Here is a 17,712-nt window from a genome sequence, read left to right on the forward strand (position 1 = left end):
CGCAGAGCTGACCGCGCAGAGCGAGGTGCGGGGCGGACAGAGCTGCGGTGAGTGACTCGTCTTCTGCACCAAGATCATCAGGGCCCTCTTAAAGGAAAGAGCTGTCACCTTAGGATGGCATCGTAAGCAGTCTAGACCAACGTGAAGTAAAGCCCAGTAAAATAAAGGATCTGACCTGTTTTGAAGGCCAAATAGATGGCTCTACGGAGTTTTTTTAAAGCAAAGTTGGCCTGCTTTGTATTTGAGATTTTTAACACACGTACCCAAACTTTGTCTGATTGTAGAGAACAATCACTATATTTAGAATAAGAGATTAGGTAAAAAGAGAAGAAAGGCTGGGAAGCATTTGGGAAATAATCCCAAAATAGATTTTCCTACTTTTCTAAAATATGAAATTTTTATCATTATCACGTATCCTAAGTTCAAAAGACAGTCTAGAAAAAGAATTCCTGTCACACATCCATTCAAAAGGTTACTATGTTTCATAAGACAACAGGAATAGATTTAAATACATCTTTTAAGTGACCCTTTAAATGCCTTATGACATGAAATCTCTCCAATTTAAGTAGGAGTGGCAGTGAATCATAAACCAGCCGTCTACACAATTTAAAGCAGTAGGTAATTAAAAGCGTGAGCCTTGCTCAGAGATTGACATGCCTCCCCAGGCGGCAGCAGCCCAAGGAGGTGAGGGCCTTGGAAACTACGGCACCCAGACCCACACCCACGTTTCAAAGCCGAGGAAAATGCAGACAAGAGGTGACCACACTTTGCATGATGAGGTGAAAAAAAAAAGGTGAAATTAACAAAGGCCGACATTTACAAAGACCTCTACCATTTGGTGTCTTGACTACCTTTTCAACAAAGAAATCCTCCTCCTTTCTTTGCGTATGGCCCTATAATTCTCCAGCAAATTTTCTAAGTTAAGGAGAAAAAAACATGACACATCCAGTAATTTAGTAATGCTCTCGGATTTTATGTTATATGCTCTCCAATATAAAAATGATTTAAGCAGTCCTATCCACTTGCAAGAAAAATTTTTAAATGATTTTATTTAAAGTCTGACAATTTTGTTCTCCAATAAAGGTTATGGAAAAGTTTAAGCCACAACTGAAAGACATACAGACAGTAGCGCCATGGCTATCTGATGAATAAATCAAAAGAAAAATCCTCAGGAGGTCAATTACGATCATCCATATAGGCCATGGAATATATCAAAATTAACTATCTAATTATAAATATGAATATGACATAATAGTAATTAAGTTACTCCCTATCAAATTAACTGGCTTAAATTAGCTTAAATTAGTTTTGTTTTACATATATTAACCATAAGAGATGTTTCCCCACCATTCTACAACCCTTCAAATAAAGTCTTCATAAAATTTATCCTTCCTATTTTCAATTTTAATTATCCTGCTTAGGATTCCAAATGCTACATGGTTTAGTATCATGCTGCCATGAAGACTTCAGAGAAGTTCTACCCAATGGCATTTTAAAATAGGTTTAGCTTCAACACAGATGGGTGGTTTGAATTCCAGAAACCTGTTTTTGGAAACCCTATCTGCCAGGTGATGGCTCTAGGTGAGGCAGGCAAAGTGACCGAGGATGACAGGTCTGACAACGGGGGAAGGTCCAGTTTTGAGAGCCACAGCCGGAGCGGAGGCAGCCTTCCCCACGCAGACATAAAGTGTGGACCAGAAGCCCCCGTTACTCGTTCGTACGGGATTCGCCTGCCTCTCAAACACACTGTCCCGATTTGCTTTTCCAAAATGTATTGTTCTTTATTTTTTTATTGCATCAACAGACAGTGGGCTTCCCAGAGACTAGAACGGTGGCAGTTGTTAGCTCTGTGTTGCCAAGGAAAATATTTGGCCGCATGTAGGGTTTCCTGAGAGCAAGTTAGTACATGACCTCAATCTTTCCCAAGCTTATCATAATGCACTATGGCTGTGCTGATTCAGCAAAGCAATCCATAATCGCTTGCAAAATGCCCCTGCCTCACGGGGATGTTATGAGGCTTAATAAGATAATGCATGTGAAGCACTCTGAGCTCCATAGAAAAAAGGAGCTAAGTAATAATATTATTCTGCATTTCTAATTACAAGCAGTCTTACAGAGAATCCAATAAATCTGCTCACGAATTACAAATAAAAACTTCTTAAAATAATTTAAGATAAATAACTGTATAACAAGGAAAAATGTGAACTCACTCAAGTTTAAAAATGGAATGGACAGACTTCATAAGGCTAAGTCACAATGAAAATAAATAGAACTAGACAAGTTTCTACTAAAAGAAAATTACATCCCTTTGTGATAAAACCAACTGAATCAGAAACTAATAAGCAGAGTAAATTTTGTCAAAGTTATCTTGAGACACTGCTATTAATGAATTAAATTTAATATCATTTCCATGGTTGTTTTACCAATAAATTCAAATTTTCAAACAAACAGTAAAAACAGCAGTAAGATTTCTCCACTTCAGTTATTAGTGGTAACACCGAAAACATAAATTTTTAAGTCTGACTGGGATAAAACACAAGTACCTTACCAAATGTAAATTTCTGCTTTAAATGTTAAAATAATGCTGCATTGGGAGGCGGGGTGACGGCCACGCAGGGGAAGGTGCGTGAGAGTCCACTTCGACTGGGGTGTCTGCAGAAGAGCAGGCCAGGCTGAGGTGGCGCCGCGGGGCTCTTGGGTGCCACTACCTGTCCTGGATTGTGACTGGGCCTTCTTGGCCCCAGGTTTCATTTCTTCTAGGAAATCTTGATTTCTAGATTTCTTCTAGGAAATCTTGGAATCTCGGGGGATTCAATTTTCCATCCTCCGCCCCTCCATACCACTGCCAGAGACGGCATCTACCTCTCAGCTGTGTGTCACCGCTGTGTGTCCACTGCACCTGCTGCCCCGAGCAGACGCACGATGAAAGGGAGCAGAGCTGGTCCAGTGCTCTGGGGAAAGTGACGGGAGGCGGCCTTCCAGTGGCCTGGGCAGGCTGCACGCGGACGGGCCAGGGCATTTTACCTCCTTTTATGTGTAATTGTTTTCAAAAAAGTAGTATTTTATGTTTTTAAAGGAAACATAAACACAAAATCAGATAGTGAGGATGCAAAGATAAAGACAGGGCTTGCCCTCCCGTGTGTGCTGAGGGCACACTGCCGCGGTTAAGCCCAGTGCCGAAACGGGGTTAGTGGGCTATCTTCTTAGAAGTGTTGTAGATTTACGCAATAAAGAAAAATGGAATTTATACATTTGCAAGTATTGGGAGTTATTTATTTATTTAGCTGGAAGACACAGCTTACTTGGAGAGTTAAATTCAGGAAACAGCATTGATCCAGATGCTGAATGAAGAGAGACTCTAATTATCTCAGATTTTACTAAGAATGCTTTCATCAGAGACTGAACATGGCAAGAGCTGATTACTTAACTCAAAATAAACTTCCATCAACACACCAGGAACAATGCATACACCTCAGGATGCTAACAAGGCCTAATTAGTTCTCTGAAGTGTAGCAGCTGAAAGAATTTTGGAAAATAAAAATGCGAAGGTTAATGATCTTTTATATTATCCTCTTAGGATAAACCCAATTGCCAAGGAAATTAGACTTACAGGTCTCAAAAATCCAGGCTGAAGCATACTCTACAGGAATAAAAATGATCTGTCAACTTTTCAAAGTTAAATGCGCTGGTGAACTTAAAAGAGACACACCTACAGTCACTTAGCCATACGGTGTCTACAAGACGGGCTACATATCTGTCCTTTCTAAGTATGAGTCAGTGCATCAGGAGTGAAGGTAAAACACTCAAGTGTCTAGATCTTTTTTCTCACTTATCCTAATATGAAAATCAGGAGCTCAATTTTAAAACCTCAATTCCAAAAGAGGAAGACTTGGCATAGTATGTGGAAAGAAACTCGGGGACTCCTCAGATGTAGAAGAGAAGCAATACAGAATTATCATCATAATCAACTACTTACAAGAAGGAAACTCAGAGAAAGATGGGAGAAGATGAACATTCTAAATGATGACTATGGAGAGAAAAACTGGGAGGGGTAGGTAGTTCTTTGGGGAGGATATCCTGGGTAAGGGAGATACGGGGTGGACCGAACAGAAAAACCAGATTGAGACACACAGCCAGCTACAACTCAGCGAAAGGATGTTAATTACTGCAGGTCTTCAGAAATCCTGACATCGGATCCACAATCCTTCAGGTCCATGCTGACCGCCTTCCCATCCCCTCACCCCGAGGGTCAATTTGGAAAAAATTACACTGTTCACAATTTTTTAAAATATGAAAATAGCTTTAGTGTCCTACAGGCAAAGGACAGGCAGTGAGTATATTCTTACAATTCTGAATACTGTTAAGTACTGTATTTAGAAGATGGATATATAAGATAAAATTGCTATTGCTTTAAAGCTACTAAGTAGGGACCAAAAACGCAGTCCACCTGGTCAGGCAGGTAATGTACCTGCACTTCAGTACTGAAGTGAGGCCAGTCGAGGCCTCGCCCCATTTCTCAGCACCCCCATGTAGGATGTCTTCCCTGCTTAGAGTATTTTCTCCGAAATACAGATGAGCCATACTTTAATTCTTCATGTAGCCTGAGACCCACTATTCATCTCTGGGGTCTTTGTCTCTCAACAGATAGAAGGAAAGAAAGACAAGGAGAGAAAGGGAGAAAGACAGGTAAAAGGGGTATATGGAAGTGAGGGGGACCCATAAGCACCTTCTGTGGGATCGCAACAAGTAAATTTAGGAGTTTCTAAAGAGTGAAGATGAAATTGAGAACATAGACAAAGACTGAAATAGGGCTTCAATTATATGTCAAAGAACATCTGGAGCCCAATTTATTTTGAGTTTTAAAGACTTCCTGAAAGTTTGACTTTTCCTTTGTTATTTTCAGTTTATCTGTTTCACTAGCTAAACAATTCCAGAATTGAACATTTGCTTTAGATACAAGAACTGCCCATGAAAAACCAAATTTTGTGCTGCAGTAGACCAGGGAAGAAGAAAAATCCCAGCAGAAACAAAGGAAGTGGTTAGTTCGAGGGACAGTGGGATGGGCAGCAGATGAACTATGAAGAAAAGGAAAGATGACCTTGGCCCAGAGTCTGAGCGTACTCTGCTGGCCAGAGACCGCAGCAGCCTGGCTTCTAGACTCTCATGCACGGCGTCTGAACTTGACCATCGCCCAGGGGCCTGCCCTCCCGGAGCTCTGCTTCTGTCCCCAGAGTCCTGACTGCTGCTGCTGGGCAAGCGAGGGCCTGCGGGGAAGGGGTCCGGCACAGTGCACTGGGAAAGAAAGGAGAGGAAAGCATGCTCCAGGCCTCTCTGGAAACCCAGGACGGAACTTTCCAGAAAATATGTGGGTGTGCTGACTGACGAGCTTCTGAAGTGCCCTTCACTCTGTGGTCAACATCAGGTCAGTGGTTCCCACCTTTTGGAGTAAGAGAGCTCTTTTTAATAATGTCCTTGGAGCCTCGCAGGCAGTATCTACGCTTGAAATGACATATAACAGAAAGAAAAGGTTATGATAAATGTAGCGATGCTTCTAAAAGAACCCACATCTTACCTATCACTACACTGTCTCTATATTTTTGAAACACAGCTATATATACCTCATATATGAAGAACTATTCTAGCTAGAAGCTGGTTACTATATGCTTTATAGAACTGGTCTGGGAATCTAATCACCCAAATTGTATTGTTTTGATAGAAAATATCCTCCATTCCAAACAATTAACCTACAAATAAATCTCAGGGGAAAAAATGGTTTTTAAAATTGAAGACTCTCTATGCTTCTTTCTTAAGAAAGCACGGCAGTAGGAAAAAAATGGATTCCTCAATTCAATCACACAAGAGAATACATCCATATAATCAGAGACAAAAGTAATTTCATTCACCATTGACAATTTCAATCTTCTAACAATATTCCAAATAAAATGTACTATGTCTTATTTTTTCCTAATCTAGCATAAAGGATCTACAAATCGAACATGGTCTAGCAAAAGAAAAAACCATTTAAGAAGGTGAGCTTAATTTGGGGGGCGGGGTGTTAAAGAATAATCCTGTCGATTTCAATAGGGATTGCTTTCTTCCCCCTTTCTCTCCTTTTACACACCCCCCGCCCCCGTCAGCCATACTAAGATAAGGATGACGCTCGGCTCTTACAGAATGGGGTGTGCATGCGCCTGTCTAATGCGGATCAGCTACGATAAGGAATCACCATTCTATTGAGAAGCACTTCAGGTGCAAAGAAACAGGAGACAGACTCCCCCAAACGACCTGGGAATTCTGCGCTGTCCGCCGCCCGGTCGCCGTGGGCATGAAAGGGCAGCTCGGTTCTGAACGTTCGGGGAGCAGCGAGCGGCATGCCGAGGCCTCTCGTTTCTTTCACTGTTTTCCTTCCATAAGACAAAACGTCTTATTTCCCAAATTGAGGGGCCCCAAAAGACACTAAATCTATTACAGGTGATCAAGGTTCTAACACTGAAAGAGCAGAATCGAAGTCCATCTTAATGAACAATTTTTCTCTCCTGGGTAAAATCAAGGTTTTTTTTTTTTTTCCCCAATATGATCATGTTGAATTTGGGCTTGCTTTTGTTCAAAGTGACAAAAATGAGAAACATAAGACAAAAGTATCCTTTGCAACAGCTATGGAGAGCTAAAATTTTAAATTTAAATATGTAAAATCTAATAAATCCATTTTCCAGGTGGAATTTTGCATTCTACATACCTCCTTTTCAGGACACAAGTTAAAGCACCGTCTACATGGTCTCGTATACAGCCAAGGGCTCATGGCCCTCGGACTCTACTCCTTCCTTGACTTCCGGTCAATACCGCAGGGACTACTGGGGTGGTCACCGTGCTTGTCAGTACTGTTCTGCTCCTAATACATTTCCTGCAATCGGAGAGAACACCTTAACCAGGCAGAGAGGAAGCGGGACATTCATTGTGACAGGACGATTTCCTCATCTGCTCACGTCGGGGTACGCGGTGCATGTTCTAAAACAAGCCTGGTATCCATTTCTCTGGCTAAACACCAAGAAGCCTTTTTTGGCCTAGACATCAACTTTCTATTTTCTTAGGGTCTTTTATCAGCTTTTTTTCTTGACAGGAAAAGCTGAGCTGTCTTGAAAGTATATATCATCTTCTGAATTTGGGATCTGCACAAAATACTCTTCCTAGTAACTAAAGCACAGACTCAGCAGGCCTCCCAAACGGCAGACAAGAGCGGAGTAAACAGCTGGGTGACCGTGTTTACTTTCTCCTTCTACTTCCTGGGAGACACCGGCTTTGGAGCTAGGTAGAAATCTGGATTTGAATCCTGGAGTTCCGCCACCTTCAAGCTGTGTGACTCCAGACAGGTCGCTTAAATCCTAGGTTCCTCTTCTGGACAATGGAATTAATAACTGAACCTGTCCCACAGGGGTGCTGCACGGATGTGGACGTACGTTGACAGTAGCACCTGGCCCACCGTAAGCACTCCCTATGTGTAAGCTCTCACTTTCACAGTGGTAGCTGACCTGGTATACAGATTATAAACTTTGCCAGTATATAGGGGCGGATCTGTTTGGTAGGGCCTGAAGTTTATATAATTTAGAATCATACAAATCAAGTATAATTCTCATTCTTATTTATAGAGAATGAGAAGAGAACAGAAGCAAAACACTAGAGCTTCGAAGAGGATTCGGATAATTATCTGAAATGCTTAGGAAGCAGCACTAGATGCGGCCTCCACATCTAGAACATGGGGCACCTCCCAGCACTCACACTCACGGGGGCGCAAGTCAGAGGCCCTGGATCTTAGCTTCATTAGTTTAATGGTAATCCGCTTCTGAAAGTACACAATGTAAATGTGTAACTTATTCCCTTTATTTTTTATGTCACTCATATGGCGCTTGGGAAAAGGTGAATGCTCGAAATCCAGAGAAACCATGTTAAGAATGTCAACAACACCTCAGCCTCTTTTTTTTTTTAAATCCCTTGATATTGAGATAACCAGAAAAAGACAATAAAAAAGACGATATTGGGAGATAGTCATCCGTAATCAAAGAAGCCTGGGTAGAAACGCACAAGTATGCAGAACACACAGGAACCAGGGTTAGAGGCAGCTATCTGTTCTAATAGTTTTCCAACCTACAATGCGACATAGCCCTTGACTGCAATCTCCATAAGATTTAAGATATTTAATGAAATCACACCTAATCTCAAACCATCAAAATCTCTTCTGTGAATAACACATCTTAAAACTACCCCTAACGATACAGCAGTAACGATTATGTATCTTCATTCTGGTTTTGAGTGTGCTGCTCTAGGAATTTCTCGATAGATCAACATTTTCTCTTGTAATAAACACAGGCAAAGTTCAAGACACGGCCACCACTCTGAGAGGTAGGGCATGGAACACAGCAGGATGGTCACAGGCTTCAGAATCACCAGCAGGCTGGGGTTCGAGTTCTAGTTTGTTATTTACTAGTTTTAAGGCTGCAACCTTACTAATGTTTCTGCATTTCAGTTTTCTTATCTACAAAACAGACAACAGTATCAACCCTGAAGAGGTCTGGCAACCAGAGGCAATGTAGGGACAGAGCACAGAAAGAGTAGGCTTCCGGAAGATTTGAGAAGGTAGCTGAAAACAGTATGTATGTTTATGTGACATTCTTTTAATACTGCTAAAGAAAAAAATATAGTAGCCTTGGATACAAGGAATCCTGATTCTCATTATCAGATTTTATCTATTTAAACATTATTACCAAGATGGTACAGTTCAATATATTCTTGGAGGTCAAAAAAAGTTTTATTTCCGATTTCCTCTGTTATCCCAGTTTTCCTCATGTCTGTCTATATTTACATATTTATATCCACCTATCTACCTATACTCATCTGACTTGCTATAGTTATTTCTTCTTCTTCTTCTTTTTCTTCTTCTTCCATCCAAATAGTTTTATTACTTATTAAATGCAGGTACAGGCCAAGCTGGACAACCACAGGCCTCCCTCTCGGGTGACTTCTCAAATCAGGGTGCAGGATATACGTATGCTTAGGACAAGCTATGGTAAAAACGTGGCCCGAACATAAGCATGAATTAATGAGAAATCATCATGCTTGAGTATAATTGTGGCTTGGCCCCTGGTCATTTACAGACTTCACCGCTGGAATTTATTTCAGGTGGCATTATTTCAGTCTCACACAGCAGTTAATGACGGTCCTTAAACGCCGTCTACCTTTTCCCTCCATTATTCTATTCATACCTTCTTAAAGCATCTTAAGAAAACACTGTATTTCTTGTTGCTTTTACATTTCATCTAAACCCTAATTTTTGTCCATTATTTACATAAACACTTATAAAATATCTCCTATGTTCAAGGCATTGAGGAAAGAATATAAAAATGAATAAGCTATGGTTCTTCCACCAAAGAGCTTACATGGTAGTAGCAAGGGTTATTTTTTTTTAAAGTTTAAACTATTATATTACAAAAGCCAATATGAGATATATATCTTATTTAATGATGGCACAAAAGCTGTGCAGCTATATGTTAAAAAGTAATTAATTAAGGCTTCGGGTTCTGCTTAGAAGACCGGCTAGACAGACAGAGCAGAAGACAACCCAGAAAGCAATGCTGGGGCCAGATGGGGCAGGGCCTTGAAGGGCACGTGAAGGCGTTTTACTTTATTCTGCTGGCAGGAGACACTCAATGAAAGTTTTGAGAACAGCAGTGATACATCTAATACATTGTCAGGAGATTAATGTTGGTAGCGACAGGGACAGATTATAAAAGGCAGAGAAGCAGAGATGAAAAAAAGATGAAATGAAAAAAGATAAGGTGAAAAAAGATGACTTAAATAATAGGATGCTCAGAATAAAAATGAGAAAAATAAGGGGCGGGGATGCAGAACACAGGGAGGGGCTGGCAGAGCTGGGGGGCTGAATGCGGCCAGCGGGACGGGAGAAGGCGACGCCCCTGGGGCCGGGTTTCCGGCGGGTGGAGCTGTGGTGAAAGGCGCTGGGAGTGAGCGCAGGAAACAAGACTGGCCTCTGTGCTTCAGGGTGACAGAGAAAATGCGTCCAGTCTGAGACAAGGGGTGCCCTGCGTTGATAGCTAAGATAGCTGGGCATCTGGGGAGCAAACCCTACATCGCACACTCGGGGGGCCAGCGAAGGCGCCCCCTGAACCTCTGTGCAACGAAAGACGTGGGAAGGTCCAGGGCAGAGATTCACAGTGGACGGTGATCAGCACGGATGCGACGCCCTTGGCTGAGAAGAGCTATAACCGATGAAGGAATTTAGTTGGGGACAAAAAGGCCAGGGTAGATGAGAACAAGTATGAACAGAGTACGGACCGAATCTGGAAGTGCCTTGGGAAGGATGGTCAGCAGCGACAGAGCTTCGAGGGCAGTCAGGTGGGCTGAGGCGGCGGCCTGCCCGAGCTGAGGGACGGGCAGTCACTGCTGGTGTTCCAGGGAGCTGTGCCAGCGATGAGAGGGAGCAAACAGGCCAGACTTCGGCGATTACACAGCAAACGGGAGAGCACCTTACTTCGTTGGCAAGAAATTTGGCAATAAAGGGAAGAAGATGCACAGTGTGGCGAGAAGGAAACCACCGTCAGAGGCCTTAGAGCCTTGGACCCTTCTCAGTCCCCAGCCACGTCTGACGTCTCCTACCCTCCGTCAGCTGTGGGGCTAACCACGTCCACTGAACGCCAACTAGACGAGGATTCTCTAGAAGAAACTTCTTTGATAGCTCATTCTATCAGCATGTTTGAGACACACACACACACACACACACACACACACACACACACACCCCCAATGTATATTAGACATGCATATTTATTCATAAAGTGTGTGCATGCACCACTGTTATTGTGCGTATTAAATATTATTAGGGCTCAGAGGGTTCTGGCTTCTCTTTCGTTTCTAGCTGAAATGCCAGTGAGCCCCTTCTATGAAAGGACACTTCCCAGAGCATCCCGGACTTGTCGTGGAGCTGTACTTCCCACCACTGTGTACTCGCCCACTGCCTGTCTTTCCAACTAGCTTCAGGCTCCTCGATGACAGCTGCCACGTTGCCTGTGCTCTGCTGTGTCCCCAGACCAGTAAACAGGAGGTGCTCGCTAAGCATTTTCTGAATAACACACCAGGTCCCCACTGCCCGCCCCGAACACGTCTCACAGCTAGAGCTGGGGGCGTTGACTTTCACCTTGCTGTGCCATCTTATCCCAACAGTGACTCCGGCACCCTCCGCGGGCCTCTGACACGTCAGCTGTCCCTTGGCAAACAGAAAAGGACAAGGAGTACGGAGTCTACTTAGGAGACAAAATATTTGGAAATTCTGAAATAAGAAAATGGGATAATTTAAGCCATCATAAATTTTCAACCTGTTTATCAAAATATTTTTAAATCTGATTTTAAAAAGTCAAATTACAGCCACTGTGGAAAATTGTATAACTATTCCTCAAAAACTTAAAAACAGAATTACCACGTGATCCAGTAATACCATTTCTGGACATGTACTTATCTCTGCCAAAATGAAAGCAGGGATCGGAACAGACATTTGTACACCAATGTTCCTGACAGCATTATTCAGACAGCCAAAAGGTGGCAACGACCCAAATACCCATCGATAGACGACTGGATAAACAAAATATGATATATACGTGCACTAGAATACTATTCGCCTTAAAAGAAATGGAGATGCAGACATACACTACGACATGGATGAACGCGAGGAAGGATGCTGAGGGAAATAAGCCAATCACAGACAGCAAATACTTTATGACGCCACTCATATCAGGAACCTAGAACAGTCGAATTCATGGAGATGGAAAGGAGAATTGTGGTTTCCAGAGGCTGGTGGGAGGAGGGGTGAGTAATGATTTGATAGTTTGTTTGGAATGGTGAAAAAGTTCTGGAGATGGACAGGAGTGACAGCTGCGCACCGATTTGAAGGCACTGAATGCCACTGAACTGTACACTTAAAAATGGTAAATTTTACACTATGTATATTTTACCACAATAAAGAAAGGTCAAATTAAAATCGATTCTCAGGGTAAAGTTAATTGGTATCCAGAGTCTTCAATCATTACATATAAGCAGAACTGCAATTCTTGCAGTCTGCGAATTACCCTTCACTGTCACATTCTTAGAAAACAAAACAGGATTTGAGATGTGACATGTTGATAAGACCATGTCTAGAGAAAAAGATGAACTGACAATTAGAATATGGCCCCAAACTGCAGAAAGCCAGTTTGCACTGACTTCGCACTCACGGCAAAGCACAGCTGTTAAGAGTACCTGTTTCTTACCAGCAATGCTGAGATGAAGAACACAATCATTGTTTTCCTGGAATTACGACTTTAAAATCATTTGGGGGGCGGGGTGACAGAAAAGATGAGAGGATTAAAAAAATGGACTCCTACACTTATCACCAGAGATAAATGACTCAGTGATTAGGAAAAGGTGATCATTTTCCAAGCAGAAATGAACTGAAATACTTCAGAGTGAACATCGCAGTAATAAGAAGAAGAAAGAACTGGAAAATGATATGTGAGTGGCCTTATGTGTCCACCCCCAAAGTGCAGATAAACAGATAACCAGGATGATCTGTGAAGTTGTACTTCTTCCTTCCCTGTAAACTACGTAAAGAAGGTAAAGAAGGCTCACGTAGTAAAAGGCTTCGGGGAAAGAACGTTCTTCAGGGGAACTGAGAAACAGCTGAAGTAAGGCCAAATGTCTCGAAGGGAGGTCTCGAGGCCACTGTGGTTTTCTCTCATTTTCCTACTAACTTCAGATTTGCCTCAAGGGATCTTCCTGTACCTCACAACCTCCTCCCCATACTCTTAGCTTAGGGCCACGTTTGGGGCCTTCAGCGATTCAGCAATATATATTAGCGTACTTGATGATAGAAGGCATTCAATACTACCATATGGTACTAGATTCTTATCTTTTCAAAATATCTCAAGAAACATGCTCAACATCATTAACCATCAGGGAAATGTAAATCAAAACCACAGTGAGCTATCACCTCACACCCGTAAGGATGGCCACCACCAAAAATAATAAACAAAAAACCAGAAAATAAGTGTTGGTGAGGATGTGGAGAAACAGAAGCCCTTGCACACTGTTGGTGGAACTGTAAAATGGTGTGGATACAGTATGGAGCGGAGCTACCATATGACGCAGCTGTCCTACTTCTGGTATTTATCCACGAGTACTGAAAACAAGACAGTGAAGAGATTTTTGTGTACCCACGTACAGCATTTTTCATAATAGCTGAGGTGTAGAAACGACCTAATTGTCCACTGATGAATGAATGGATAAAATGTGGTGTATACAAACAACAGGGTATCATTCAGCCTTTAAAAAGAAAACCCTGTCATGCGCTACAATGTAAATGAAACTTGAAGACACTGTGCTAAGTTAAATAAGCCAATCACAAAGAGACAAAGCCTGCACGCTTCCACTTACATGAGGTATCTAAAATAAAGTCACAGAAACAGAAAGTAGATGATTGCCAGAGGCTGGGGAAGGGACAAAGGTGAGTCGTCCAATGGAAATAAAGTATCGATTATGAAAGATGAGGAAGCTCTAGCAGTGTGTTGTACCAGGTGCCCACGAAATTAACAACACAATAATGTAGACTTAAACATTGCTAAGAGGGTAAATTTGTTAGAAGTTTTTTTCCAGAAATTAAGGGAAAAACTCTCATGAAACAAACAAACATCCTGGAAGGACCAATTAAAATAGTTGCATGTATAATAATTTATCACTCTATATGTAATCCATCTCAGTCTGAAAGTTAACCTAAAGTACAGTGATATTTCCCTCTTCCTCGTTTTACCAGTACAACAGGTTGGGAAAATAGGCTTGTTCTTATTCGTTTAAAAAAAGAAACAGAAAACAAAACCAACCACACAAAAAAGCAAGCAAACATTCAAACAAAAACTAAAAAACTGTATTAAGCCTAAACCAAAGAAAATGACAATACAAAAAAAAGTCAACTGTGTAGTGGTATTTGTGCTCTATTTACATCTTTGCGTTATTTCTTGTTAAAATTACTCTACGTAAGCCCCATTCCCAGGACAGGCGATCTCTGGAGCCCAGAGACGGCAGTGGATGAATTCAAGCCAACTCTGCTGAAGATGATTAGGAGCCTCTCACTTTATGTCACTTTTCTAAACTCCAGTGTTGCTACAGCACTGTGCCTACTGTCCCATCTGGCTCTAACCTGCTGTTTCAGCCCTGAATCCAACCTTTGCTCAGGTTGCCTCTCTCCTCGCTGACCGCCCCACCCCCCATCCCCACTCTTTCAACTATTAAATTATTACTCTTACGGCAAGGCCCAGTTCAAATGTACTGTCCTCCTCGAGGCCTGCACCAGTACCTTTGATCATACTTACGTCCACTGTCCCTTCCAGTTCCACAGCTGGCTGTTTACAAGCTGACTTCCCCCACGGAAGTGAAGCGCCAAGGGAAAGGGCCACGTGCTACCGAGCGCTGGTTCTTCCTTAGTGAATAACGGCGTGTCTCGCTTATAGTATACGCTCAAGAAAAACTTACTGAATGAATGTTTGCTCTTGAATAAAATCAATATAGACAGTGGGGTGTCAGAATTAATTTCTTTTCGTAACAGTACGAGGCGATCAAGAAAACGGGAGATGCCTACTTTTTATAGCAGGGAAGCCAGTACAAGTCTTGAAATTAGAGCTCATGTCATAAATCGCTGAACTCATAAAGCATTAGCGTACAATAAGTTATTCAAAACCTCTTCATCCAAAAGCTGTTAAACACAAAAACCCTTCCATATCCTTAAGAGAAAAAAAAAATACAGGGATCCTAAGAGAAAACGAGAGCAAGAATTCCACCTCTGCTCACTAATAGCAAGGATTTCATTACTAATATGAGCCATTGATCCGCATCAGAATATGCAAGTAAATTATATGCAGATCAGTAGAAAAACATCTTCATTAAAAACTGCAATATTAAGAACAGAATGCCGATCACAGGTTATATTGCCAAACAAGGAAAGAAAGTCTGATTTACTTCCAGATGCACATAAACATGTAATGCTTTCAGATCTCTGAGAGTAAGACAGGGCCACATTCATTCCCGGGTTTAAATAAAGAAGGATGAAATAAAAATTGCCAAGATTCTTGCCCTCCTTAGTTCTCATCAAAGCAAGATTCTCAAAAATGTCATGCAGGTAACAGAGACAAGCAGGAGCCAGCGAGGTCCGGCAGGAGCCAGCGAGGTCCGGCAGGAGCCAGCGAGGTCCGGCAGGAGCCAGCGAGGTCCGGCAGGAGCCGCGGAGCCGGGGGAGGGATGCAGATGGAGTCACGCTAAGTGCTACATTTCTGATGTCTGCCTCTAACTGCATAGTTTTGATAGCTTATTTATTTACTTCTCTATCAAAAAGAAGGCTTAAAATTGTGAGAAAGAAAATACCCCAAAGCTACTTGTTCTCTTATCAAGAGAATCCTTAGGAAGAAAACCTAGATTTGGATGATGACTCTAACTATAGATGTCAGAAACAATCTGAATAATAACTACTGCTTAGTGAGTTTTTCTGTGTACTAGATTAAACCTTTTATAAACATCATTGAACATATTCTTTACAAGAACTCTATGGAGTGGATAGTATTACCCTCTTTTTACAGATTAGGAAGTAAAGGCCCAGAGGTGTTAAAAAATTTGCATACAGTCAGCCAGCAGGTGAAGAGGGACTGGTTTTATCTGATTTTAAATACAGCTCATGCTCTTAATGAGTTCATATCGATTACTTCGAGGTATCTTGCCAACTGGGTTTGGGGCTTTTATGGGCCTATTACAGTCTACTCTGTTGGCCCGCTTTGACATCTGGCTGGCTGACTTTGGCCATTTAACTATCATCAGCACCTTTAGAAGAACACAGGATAAAAAAGAAGTTGGCAATTGAAATTCGAACTATATAGTGAATAAGAGGCCACTGTTAAAAAATTGTTAGAATATACATGTCATTATTGGTCTTCCATTCATTCTCCAAATAATCAAGAGTTTGCACCATCATAAATAACTTTCTAGCAATCCAAACGCTGTCTTCAGTGTGAGTATCTATAAGGGCATGCCTGAGAGACTGTGACTTCAGTCACCTTCCCCTTGCTGTGAGATGGATGACTCTGCCATCTCCCTAAGGTTTCGTCACATGGAACTCAAGCAGTACCTGGAGGCATCACCCCAAAAGTCTGATCCACAGATAACCTGCCCTTGGAAGGAATCTAATATCAGAGCCCTTGCGTTTACTGTGCTTGGTGACAGCTCTTAGTTCACGTGTAGGCTTCACCTTTGAATAACTGAATTTCCATCACAAGAACTTCATGCATCTAGCATGGGAAAAAAAGAACAGGAAGGAAACATATCATTTTAATAGGATCTATGTTTTACTTTTATGTGATAGAATTAGGCTGCTTCCATTACTATGTCCCTGGTTTTTAAGAATACTTCTGTTAGTTTATAAATTGGACTCATCTACATTTACATACAACCTGCTGACCCCAGGCCCACCAGTGCTATACTGGGAAACACTTAAAAATCAGCTCTGGGTAAAAACAGTAAGCATCATGATGTCTACTACAAATTTTAACTAGTATAAAGGATGTGTATGTAGCATATAATTTATGAATGATAATAAAATATAAAATGCTCTTTATTGAAAAATCCACACAGCCAATTGATTCTCACAAAATGCTTGTTGATTATTGCCTATAGCCAACCTATGAGTACGACTGACAAAAGAGCATAATGCCAACGTGAACGCTGGTTGGAATTTTCATATCAGTTAATGAATGAATAAGATGAACGTGAAATAAAGACAGATGGTGAAGGTATATGAAGAAAGTCAACTGTCCATCTGAGTGACTTTCTGCTGCACTGGATATGACTTCTGTGTGTGTGTGGACGCTTACTTCGTGTTAAAATGTTAGATGTCAGTTATTAATATTTTCTCCATTGCTTTTGTAAGTCCAGAATGACAGCCAACGGAACAGTAAGTCGAGCCCAGAACTGTAGAGTTTACTAATTTCCAGATTCCAGTGCTGTGAGTTCTCTAGCCTCGGTTGATTCCAATATAACATTACTGAATGGTGACTTAGGAAAAGATGTGCAGTGGCCACCACGACACAGTATTTTTATCACATAAATAGATATGACACGAAGAGCCTCTTGAGCACAGATAATGGTAAAGCACAGTAGAATAATTAGAAAATGGTGAGTTTTAGTCTTCTTTACCTTTGGTTTTCATGGAACTTAATTGTAAATCTATATATTTTTAAATAATGGCTGTGTTTATCAATTAGCCTGTAAAATTCTTGAAATTTAACAATTGCTCTCATCAGTTCATACGTGTTAACTCCAGCATACCACTGCCCCTCATTTGCTCTTAAAATGCTTCTTTATTTTTTGAGGCTAGCCACAGTACTAGAGGAAATTCACATACACGAAGTAATCCAGAATCCCAACGTTCTCACACTGGCACTAAAACCAAAATTATATCATTAGACTAATCACAGTGAGAAACCAGTATGACCTTTAGGTTGCCTGCTCCAACAGGAATTTCCCCTCAAATCTAGCTTACATCAACACAAATTTGGGAATATATATTTTCATTTTTATTACTATTCACTCTTAAAACTACTTTTAGAAAAATAATAACGAAAGGTTGAAACCAATTCTCTA

At 41.4% G+C, this 17,712-nt stretch overlaps 1 protein-coding gene across 6 annotated transcripts in view; it reads right to left on the minus strand.

Annotated features, from left to right (window-relative positions):
- The window catches only part of NCOA2 (nuclear receptor coactivator 2), a 252,360-nt gene that overhangs the window by 67,404 nt on the left and 167,244 nt on the right, over nt 1-17,712 (minus strand). Inside the window, exon 2 of one of the 6 annotated variants that reach the window (XM_025041209.1) lies at nt 6,737-6,901. The exons of the other annotated variants lie outside the window; for them this stretch is intronic. The gene's annotated coding sequence lies outside the window, so the exon portion shown is untranslated. The remainder of the gene's footprint in view (nt 1-6,736; nt 6,902-17,712) is intronic. 6 annotated transcript variants of the gene reach the window in all.

The sequence above is a fragment of the Pteropus alecto genome, unplaced genomic scaffold (genome assembly GCF_000325575.1).
Source record: "Pteropus alecto unplaced genomic scaffold, ASM32557v1 scaffold87, whole genome shotgun sequence".
NCBI classification, from domain to species: Eukaryota; Metazoa; Chordata; class Mammalia; order Chiroptera; family Pteropodidae; genus Pteropus; species Pteropus alecto.